Source organism: Onychostruthus taczanowskii, unplaced genomic scaffold, assembly GCF_017590055.1.
Source record: "Onychostruthus taczanowskii isolate IOZ18803 unplaced genomic scaffold, ASM1759005v1 scaffold22, whole genome shotgun sequence".
Lineage (NCBI taxonomy): Eukaryota > Metazoa > Chordata > Aves > Passeriformes > Passeridae > Onychostruthus > Onychostruthus taczanowskii.
The window spans coordinates 1,896,375-1,906,758 of NW_024499462.1; the positions used below are offsets into that span (position 1 = coordinate 1,896,375).

Below are 10,384 nucleotides of genomic sequence, written 5' to 3' on the forward strand. Positions count from 1 at the left end.
GTTCCTTATAGCATTGTTTTAATGCAGAGAATTGAGATGGGATAGTGAAAATAAGGAAAATTTGTGGCTGGAGAGATCAAGCTCCAGGGTTAGTTGGGGAGACAGATGAAATAAGAAAAGAGCACTGCACTAAAACACCATTTTTAATGTGCCAGAACCACTGCTTTGAGGGAAGGCACAGCAGCAATGCAGCTCCTGCAGCAAAATGTATGAAAATATTCCTAATTTCTGAAGAATAAAACCATTATTGTTGTAACATAGGACAGTCTTGCCCTTAAGCTTCCTTGAACATTATGGTCTGCCTTCCAACACAGCAGCACAAGGGAAGTCAGAGAGTATCTTTGAATCACTAAGGTTGGAAAAAACCTTTAAAATCATCAGATCCATCCTTCAACTGGAACCACCATGATGCTCACCACTAAACCATGTCCCCAAGTGCCACATCCCCACAGTTTATCAACACTTCCAGGGATGGGGACTCCAAAGCTCCCTGGGCAGCCCCTGCCAAGGCCTGAGCGCCCTTTCCATGCAGAAATTCCTGCTGCTGTCCAAGCTGAGCCTCCCCTGGCCCAGCCTGAGGCCCTTTCCCCTTGTCCTGTCCCTGTTCCCTGGCAGCACAGCCCGACCCCCCTGGCTGTCCCCTCCTGGCAGGGAGTTGTTCAGAGTGCATATGTCTGACTCTGAGATCACCCAAACTGCCAGAAACCAGAGACCAAAAAGGCACAGCCTTTTATTAAATCAAATCACCTCAATGATGCATCAGAGATTTCATAGAGCCTATTTTTTTAAAAATCAAGCCAGGTGAATTCACCAGACACAAGGTTTCACTAACGAGCTGAAGTTGTTTAAAATAATTGCTTCACATTGTTTTTTAGTATAAGGAAATGCAAAGCCTTCTCCCTCCTCTGTTAATTAATGTGAAGTTGCTGGTTTATGACACATTTTTGCCAGCAACTTCCCTCTTGCATCAAGCCCCTTGTCAGGATGTTTATCAGGAAGCATTCATTTAATAACATGGGGTTCTAAATTGGTTCCTTTAATGACAGTATTTTACCCATGGTGTGCGAGAGCTGGAACACAACATATACAGATATTTTCTTGGTAATGTGTCACTGAAGAGCTGGGATGCAAAAAAACCCAATCAAGGCATTAAGGGAACAGAAAATAGAAATCACAGAATCACTCGTGTTTTGGGCTGGAAGGGACCTTAAAGCCCATCCAGTGCCACCCTTGCCATGGGCAGGGACACCTCCCCCTATCCCAGCTGCTCCAAACCCCATCCAGCCTGGCCTTGGGCACTGCCAGGGATCCAGGGGCAGCCACAGCTGCTCTGGGCACCCTGTGCCAGGGCCTGCCCACCCTCCCAGGGAAGGATTCCCCCACACTGAGCTCTTATCTGGGATTGTCCAGACTCATGGGCAGCACCAGCACTTGGCCTTGTTAAACCTCATGAGATTCCCATGGGCCACTTCCTGAGCTTGCCCAGGCCCCTCTGGATGGCCCTGTCATTGAGCTGTGTCACTGTGCCCTCAGCTCGGTGTCTCCTGCTCAGCTGCTGAGGTTGCTCTTGCTCTCCCACGGATTTCACGTGGAAGCGTCTACAGGACTGGATTTACAGCTCATGGTGGCAACCATGCCCTTGGGCCGAAGTGAGGAGATGGACAGCTCTTCAAGCAATACAACTAGGGATTTTTTTTCTTTTTTGGAGAGGGATAAAAGCTACACAAAGACTGAGAAGCTGCATTCCCATTCAAAATATAGGTCACCACATTTGCTGGGAAAACCACAATTTTATCTCTCCTCACCCAAGACTTCTGATTCTCTGTGTCCAAAGCTAAATTATTTCTCTCCTCAGAACCGGACAGCAGCCAGCTGGGACACACAGAGCTTCAGCACTTCCTTCTCATGGTTGTCCTCTCTTTCCCAACCAGCAGATTCTCCCTGTCAGTGTGTGTGTGTGGGGGGGGGGCGGGTCTTTCCAAGGGAACACTGTCTTCGTTGATGCTTGGACATTAAAATTGTTCTGAGTCTTGTGGCTGGCTTCTTAAAATCAGCAATCCCCAAACACTTTTGATGTGTGGTTAGCAAAGCACTTGCCCTCTGTTGCCACTGAGTTCACCTGGGGCTTGGTAGGACACTGTGGGGGCCACTCTCTAAAGGAGCTTCTGTCTTTGTTCATGCTACTGTGCCCAAAAAACTTCCTCTGTTAAAAAATAAATGAAAAGGTTGGACCAACTGGGAGGACTCTTTTTACCCATCTTGTATCTCTTCATACACTCAAACATGTCCTTCTACATCCTCTCCTTTCATCTTTGTTTATCTTCAACACACGCCAAAGAACTCCTGTGGGATGGAGCGTCCCCAAACTAACTCTTGGACAGTACCAGGGAGAGAAAAATCACTGTTCAAACAACCAATTCTGCAAAGTCTTTGCTCTTTCCTGGAGTCCTGACATCCTTTTGTCCCAGAGGCTCTGACTCCCTCTCAGCTGATCCCACTCCATCCCTTCCAACCCACTGGGAATGCAGGGACTGTCTGTCTGCTGCTCTGAGTAATCCAGAACATGTTACACATCCCCTGCATTATTTATACTGGCTACTTACAAGTTGATTTTTATTTATTTGAAGTTTCCATCTGTAGGTTCTGGCTCTCTTTCAAAATCTCCCACTTTCCATCATGTTCTAATGGATATCTGTTCTCTGGGAACATCTGTCCTTAATGGGCCCTGCTAGATGTAACAGTGACACCATTTTCCATCTTATTGCATGTACACAGTTTTCTGTTTGTTTTTAAATCCCCACAATGTTACAGCTTCCTTTCATTGTGAAACAACAACAACAAAAGAAAAAATTAGTTTCAAGTCCTGATGAGTTTTTGATTCCCAACAAAAATGTCAACACTGGGTTTGCAATGAGACACCTTAGTGTAGGGAAATATTTTGCACTGCTTAATTTATTAAATTAGTAAAACCAAGTTGATGAAAATGTGTTGGCTCACATCATTAAGGATCTCCTGTTAATTCCATTCTTTTAATCTGCTTCTTTCATTCTTTCATCCAACTCTCTTATGAGAGTCAGAGATCTCCATCAGATTATTTCTATAATTAAGATGCTTTAAAATGGCACTTTAGAATGCACTTGGAGACTCCCTGCATCTGTACTGTGTATGACTCCAAATCTTTTAGATCCTAACAGATCTAACCTTAGTGTCCTGAACAAAAATCCATCCTGCTGCATCCAAGTGTCACCATCCAGCCCTCTGAGAGAAGGATTCATCCATGTGGGGATGTCCACATAGCAGCAGGAAGGCCTCAGCAGGTTGTAGATAAGTGAGAGTCATTTGTTCTCCATCTCCTACTGCTAGTGCTGCCTTTGTCACATTATGACCTTTAGGAGATGAGCTGGAAAGGCTCCAAAATTATAGAATATGAGGGGAAAAGTGGAGGAGGTGAGGGAACGATATGACTGACACTGAAAACATCCCATGAAAACATCCCTTAGACCTTACCAGACCTATCTGGTTATGGAGGAAGGGAAACATCCCAGAAATCAAGCAATCATCAAATCAAAAGTCTTCCTGGACTCCTAAGGCAATTTGTGGAGTCCCATGGCAGAGGAATAATCAACAATGGCATTGCTGGATAAGAGCAAAAGACTGGCAGATCCCTCAGGTTGTTTTTCTTCAAAGCTTGGGGACACCCACAAACTGGGGGCCCATCTCTCACTCCTGGGAGCTGCTCCTGAGAACTGCCAGTGGGCCTGCACTCAGAAATCTCATCTCTTCCCTAAAACTCTACTTGAAAAACATGGATTTGTGTCCCAGCTGTGTTTGGAAAGCCCTTCAGGAGTTCCACTCGTCTCCCTGGTTAAGAGTTCTTTTCCCAATTTCCAGTTTAAACACACTCAGGACACACTCTAGCCCACCAGCCTTTCCAGCTGGATTATCAGCTTCTATTCCCTTGCTGATGTTTGAACATTCAATGTGTTGTTAAAAATTTAACATCTCTATTTTGCTAGGAAAGGAATTGGATCCCAGTCAGGCAGGAGGGATGGAGGCACACCAGGCTATGCCTCATCCTTCTCTCCACTCTCCAAGTTTAAATAAACCTTCATCTGACCACAACCAACCCAACCATACACACATGAGTGAGCCTTGGACAACAGGACAAACTTGTCTACTCCCCAGACACAGCCTGAAACCCCTTCCAGCAGTGTGGGATTTTTTAGGAGCTCCATCACCAGTGGTTCCTTACTCCTCCCATTTTAAGCCCCAGGACAACCTACAAACAGCCCCTCCACAGGGGAGTCCAACAAAACCAGAAATCTCTCCCTGACAGGAGCAGCCCCTAAGGAAGAGCAGAGATATTCATCCCATGGGACAATTTCCCTAAACTTCCAACTGACCCCAAAGACTTGCAGCTCACTTGATTCCTTAACAAAAAGGATTTCTATTTTTCAGGTCCTACTATGAAACTTCCAGAACTAAAGCTAACATGGAACAGGTTGCCCAGAGAAGCTGTGGCTGCCCCTGGATCCCCTGGAAGGGCTCCAGGCTAGGCTGGACAGGGCTTGGAGGAGCCTGGAAGAGTGGAAGGTATCTCAGCCCATGGAAGGGGGCCTTTCCAACCCAGGCCATTCTGGGATGATTCCTTGATGATGATTCTGGGAGAGGCATCTTTTGGACTTTACAGCTCTTGGCTGGTGAGCGGTAACGCCCAGCTCAGCACACATCACTTGTGGGTGGAATTTTTGTCTTCTTCCCTTTGCATCTACCTCTGGAGGATTTCACCTGCCACTGCCTTGCCCAGCAGTTAATTCTGTCTCAATCCTGCTGCAGTTTTCCAGAGTCAGCACTCAGCTCCAGTGCTCTGGAGGAAGCACCGGCAGCACACCCTGTGTCTTTCGCAGCTCATTTATCAGTTGAGTATCACAGGTTTGTGCAGATTCCTTGGAGACTGTGCTGCTGTCATCCTCTCACTCAGGAAACTGCTCAGTTACTCCAACCTTCTGTTTCCTATCTTTTGACCATTTTTTTCACTGATTTGTAGAGCATTCCTTTTCTTTCTCATCCTTTTGGCTTTAATCCCAAATCCTCAGAGGGTTGAACACAGCACACTTGTAATCATCTACTCCTGCTCCACTGATGAAGACCCATTTCGGGGCTCATTCGCTCCTTTTAACTATCATCTTGGTATCAGTCTGGGAATGCTGCTCTGCAGGTGGGGTTGTGCTAAGATTTCCCATCCCTGAAGTGTCCAAGGCCAGGTTGGACAGGGCTTGGAGCAGCCTGGGACAGTGGAAGGTGTCCCTGCCCATGGCAGGGGCATGGATGGAACTAGAAGAACTCTCTCTGGAGCTCCCCTTGAGAGGGCACTGCCTCCAGCTCTGTCCCAGTGGCTGAGTTGCTGCAGCTCCCCTACCCTAATGGAGGTTTCCTACCTCGAGGAACAGGACTGCTCACTTAGAGCCTGGAGATCCACCCTGGCTTGGTTCCATTTTTTGGTTTGTTTAGGGATTTTTGGAGAGGAGGAGGCAGATGGGCTGGTTCCATGAAAATCAGTTCCAAGGCTGCTACAATAACCCACTTCTTGCTAGTCTGGCACCTTCCTCCTACTCCCCAGGCAAGGTTGGCTTCACACCTGCACCGATTCACACTTGATGGAATCAGGTTCAAAACTTGTTATTTTAGATCTAAAATTTTATTTATTCCACTTTATAACATACCTAGGCTCTGAACTATTTAGAGGAAATGGCAGCTCTTGGAGGAACAGGTGTCCTGGAAATTCTGGAGTTGTGAAAGCTTCAGCTACATGCTACAACCAAACATTTTCCCTGAAAAAAAAAAGTTGAACTTCCATATGCTGAAATTCTTGGGGTTTTTTTGGGTTTTTTTTTGGTTTTTTTTTTTTTTTTTACAGCAGCCCCCTGCTCTTAGTCCCTAACACAATGGCTTATGATTATTAAATTTTATGCTGCATTTGTTCTACTAATCCAGAAAGTCAACAAAATTCTTTTGTGCAGTTCTTGTGTCCTTCACATCATTACAGGAGTTTCAAAACCTGCATCAAAGACCTTGTGCCAAGGTCACTTAAAGAGTATTAGGGAGGGCTCTTCATGAGACCTGTCCCTCAGGAATGCTTTTGATTCCTCCCCTGCACCTGGAGCTCACCTCATCCTCTCGCAGTCCCCTCTTTTCCAAGCTCCTTATCTGCCTTAGCCAGCTCCTTATAATTCCTGTATTAATCTGCGCCATCTCCACTTTCAATATTAATTTCCTCTGGGAACTGCACTGAATAAATGCTGCCTATAAATCCAAAGAGCTTAAGCCCCCTGCATCTCTGTAGTGTGAGATGTTCACTGGCTCAGCAAAAAGAACCAGCCTGGTACTCAGATCAAATCACCTGCTGAGCAAAATTTTTCCTTTTATCCCACTTCTCACTCAGGACCTTCTGGATTACTCTTTGTTTCAAACCTGACCTAAGAAATCTGCTGATCTGATGGACTTTCTAGGATCTCCTTTTGCCCAGTATTCTCACATCAGAATGCATTATATTCCCAGATGGAAATAAACATTAAAGATTTTTGCTAGGGAGCAGATAAAACAACTGAAAAAGTGATGGATTCGCTTTCTCCAAAGGAAGTCGCTAACAAAGCCAAGAGCTTTGTTATGCTCTAGTCAAATAAATCACACAGACTCAGCAACAAAAAAAATCCCAACTAAAAGGAGAATTTGAATTGAAGGATGATTTTCCAGCTTCTTACCTTGACAGCAACATTAAACTGATGTGGATGTAGAAGGGGAATGGAAATCCTTCCCTGACAATTTCTTTGGCAAGAATTAGTTCTTGCCATTCAAGAACAACTGTTTCATACTGCTCACCAAGTTTTGAATCTTTATCTGAATTTTTCCTAGCAAACAAATAACTTTTTTTCCATTGCAGTTTATGTTGGCACCCAAGTTCAGTGCCCAGAAAAGAGAACCTGCCACATTTCCTCCTCCTACTCCTCCTCCTGCCACTGTGAGTTCACAATCCAAGCCAGAATTCAAACACAACTTGAGGGGAAATAATCCTGGTCACGAGATGTGCATTTCCAAGAAAACCAAGCCTCTTTTCCCTGTGGCCCAGCAGAGCTGCTGAGCCAATTTCCATCTTGTGATTCCAAGTAACAAATTCTCGGTGCCACAGAGTGTGCAGCAGCCAGCATTCCAGAGGGACACATTTCCCCTCCTTTCCCCACCATGTTTTCAGAGTTAGTCATTTCAAAGGCATGACCTTCATCATGGGAGCATGGTTCTCATTGTATATCTGTACAGACATCCTAAAACATTCCTGAATTTAACACCAGGAAGCCAAAAGTTAAGGAATACAATGAAAAAAAAAAAAAAAGGTCATTTTCAGGAAGTGCAGTGGACAAATTGGCAAATTAAAACCATCCAGAGGTGAACTCAGCCTCAAGGAATGCAGATTGTTACAAATTATTCAGGAGAGAATTTTGGGAATGATTTCCAGCAAAAACATGCCCATATTAAAAGGGAATTATCACAGTACCTTAACTTCGCTTCTCAGCCATAGCTGTGGAGATTATATGTTGATCACCTGGAAAACATAAAATAGAAGATTAATGATATTGTTCATATCTTAACTACTGTTTAAGAAGAACAACTAATCTGACACATTTTCCTTTATTTAAATAGTTTTCACTTCCCAAACAAACAGAGAAGAGCAGAACACACAGCTTTCAATATCAGCTGTTTTATTCCTGATAAAGGCAGGGCAGCTTCAAATAAGAAAAATAACAAGAAAACAATGCCTGAGGTTTTCATTAAAGTAGTTTACATATTTTCATGAAGGCTGTCAACTTTGAAACCAGGGAGAAATTCATAACAAGTTTTATCCTTCTAAAATACCCACCCTAAAACACATCAGGCACTTATCTGTAATTTGTTTTGAATCAAATATTCCCCAAGATGAAATATTGAACAGGAAAATCTCTGACTGGCTCTTTCCAGCTCTTCTTTGCCTGTGAGTTATCCCAAGGATGGAGAACACAACGGGGGGGTTCAGGCTGTTTTGGGGCTAACTTCTCCAGTGTTTATCCAACTGAGACTGTGCCATGGAGGAATTCAGGAAAATCCAGGAAGCATTTGGGCCTCCAGACACAGACTGGGTTGGAGGTTTCCCCTTTCTCCCAGCACCAAAGAGAAACACAAGACAGAGACCCCAGGGTTCCAAATGGGGAGGGAGAGACCCAGAGTAGTGGGAGGGACCTTGAAACTTGTTATTGGGGGGCTTGAAAATCAAATTGCTCAGGTGCTGGGCTCATTTCACCATTTGCTTTGGGGAAAATCCAGGTCCTTATAAATACATATAATTCCTTCCCAATATCCCATCCATCCCTGCCCTCTGGCAGTGGAAGTAATTCCCTGTGTCCTGTCCCTCCATGCCTTATCCCCAGTCCCTCTCCAGCTCTCCTGGAGCCCTTTGAGGCTCTGGAAGGGGCTCTGAGCTCTCCCTGCAACCTTTTCCTCTCCAGGCTGCTCAGCACAGAATCCATATTCCATTGGAATTCTCCAGCTTGCCATTCTCTCCAAGCCAAAACAGGGAGTTTTATGCAAACATAGTTTGCTTTGCAATAACCCAACAAAACGTGCTGTGTTGCTCTGAGGTGGAATAAAACCACACCACATTGGGCAGTGAGATTTAGGAGATAACTCCCAGCTTTGAAGGCTGATGGAAATTTGGTGAAATACATCCACATTGTGTGGACTTGCAACAAAATATTCCATAAGGGGAAACAACACAGTATTTTCATAGCCTTCATAATTTTACTGCGTAGAAATGGGTAAAGCTTCATTAACAAGACACCAGATGTCTGTGGGAGTGCATCACTCTTCCCAGGTCTACTTGACCAAAGCATTTATCTCTTCTATATATAAATACATGTATTTATACAAAAAGAAAGAAGTACAACCACACACAAATAAGGCACAGACAGCATGCAGTTCATTACAGCAGATATTTGTTTGTATTTCTGAAGACATCCAACAGTTCTAATATAGCTTAAGAAAGAAAATGTTTCTAGAATAGAAATATTTTGCTGAAACTTTCACCTGAAAGAATTCCTATTCTCTGATTTAAATTAAGCTGGGGAAGAGAAAGCTCCTGGGAGACCTCCCAAGTCCATTCCAGCACCTAAAGGGGCTCCGGAGAGCTGAAGAGGGACTTGGGACAAAGGATGGAGGGACAGGACACAGGAAATGGCTTCCCAGTGCCAAAGGGCAGGGATGGATGGGATATTGGGAATTAAGAATTGTTTTCCCTGACACAGTAGGAGGTGGGATGAGAGGTCTTTAAGATTCCTTCCAAAATTCAGGATGGGAGGGAAGCTGCTCTGGGCTGTGTGAAACACAGGCACGTTTTGCTAGCTGCGTGGTCACCTCTGGGTTCCACATCTGAGCAAAAGACTTCCACATTCCACCCCCAAAAATCCACACTGCTAAGGCTGCAATTGCTTTGCCCAGAGAATTCCCAGTCCCTCAGGCATGGATGAGAGGTACTAAATGAATTCCACTGCCATGACAACAGAGTTTCCTCCTTGCTTTACTCAGAGATTAATGCCTATTGTCAGCAGCTTTTATGATAAATGATCGTCATTGTGAATTTTGGTAATGAAGATGCATCATACTCTGTGTTGCTCACACACTGCAGAACACTTCTCTAATCAGCAAGGGCTTGGAGATCTGGAGATTGTTTTGCAGAAAAAAAAATAAATTGGCTGTTGGGATGGGAATTGGTTTTTATTTTAGTGTTGTAAATAGAGCCAGAGTCTTCAATTCTGAGTTTCCCTGGAAGGTGACGACAGAACTTTGGGCTGTGGCTGTTCCGTCAGCCTGGGCTTTGGTGTGAGAGGAGCAGGTGAAAGCAAGAACTCCTGGATCCATTTCATCCACACTGTCTATAATTTTGGGGTTCACTTTGGATGTCACACCCTCCCTGGGAAGGATCAGTCACTCCCTTGGGCTCTCACACCCCTGTTAGTGGAAGCAGAGCATTTGATATTGACTGGACATCAAACCTGCTTTAGTTTACTCATTCACATGCACAAAACTACACAGAATTATTTTGACACAAAATGAAATAATAATAAGCACCAATGGCATTAGAATCATTGTGAGATATTGTGCTCAACATCTGCATGTTCCAGGCTGAAATTAAAGAATAACTTCTAATTGGTGACTGCCTGAAAAAACAACTCCCATCATTAAATCTGAAGCATTATTTTGGTGCTTTCCTAAGATGCTCAGTTTTGAAGGCAGCTTCTTAAGGGCCATGGAGATGATTAAAGGGATGTAAAGGCTGGGAGATCTGGAAGTGTTCACCTGG

The 10,384-nt window shown here is 44.4% G+C and overlaps 1 protein-coding gene across 1 annotated transcript in view; it reads right to left on the minus strand.

The window, feature by feature from the left end:
- Window positions 1–7,598, minus strand: part of PCDH15 (protocadherin related 15) — a 369,222-nt gene extending 361,624 nt beyond the window's left edge. The window contains exon 1 of the mRNA XM_041404901.1: window positions 7,550–7,598. The gene's annotated coding sequence lies outside the window, so the exon portion shown is untranslated. The remainder of the gene's footprint in view (window positions 1–7,549) is intronic.
- Window positions 7,599–10,384: the final 2,786 nt, after the last annotated feature.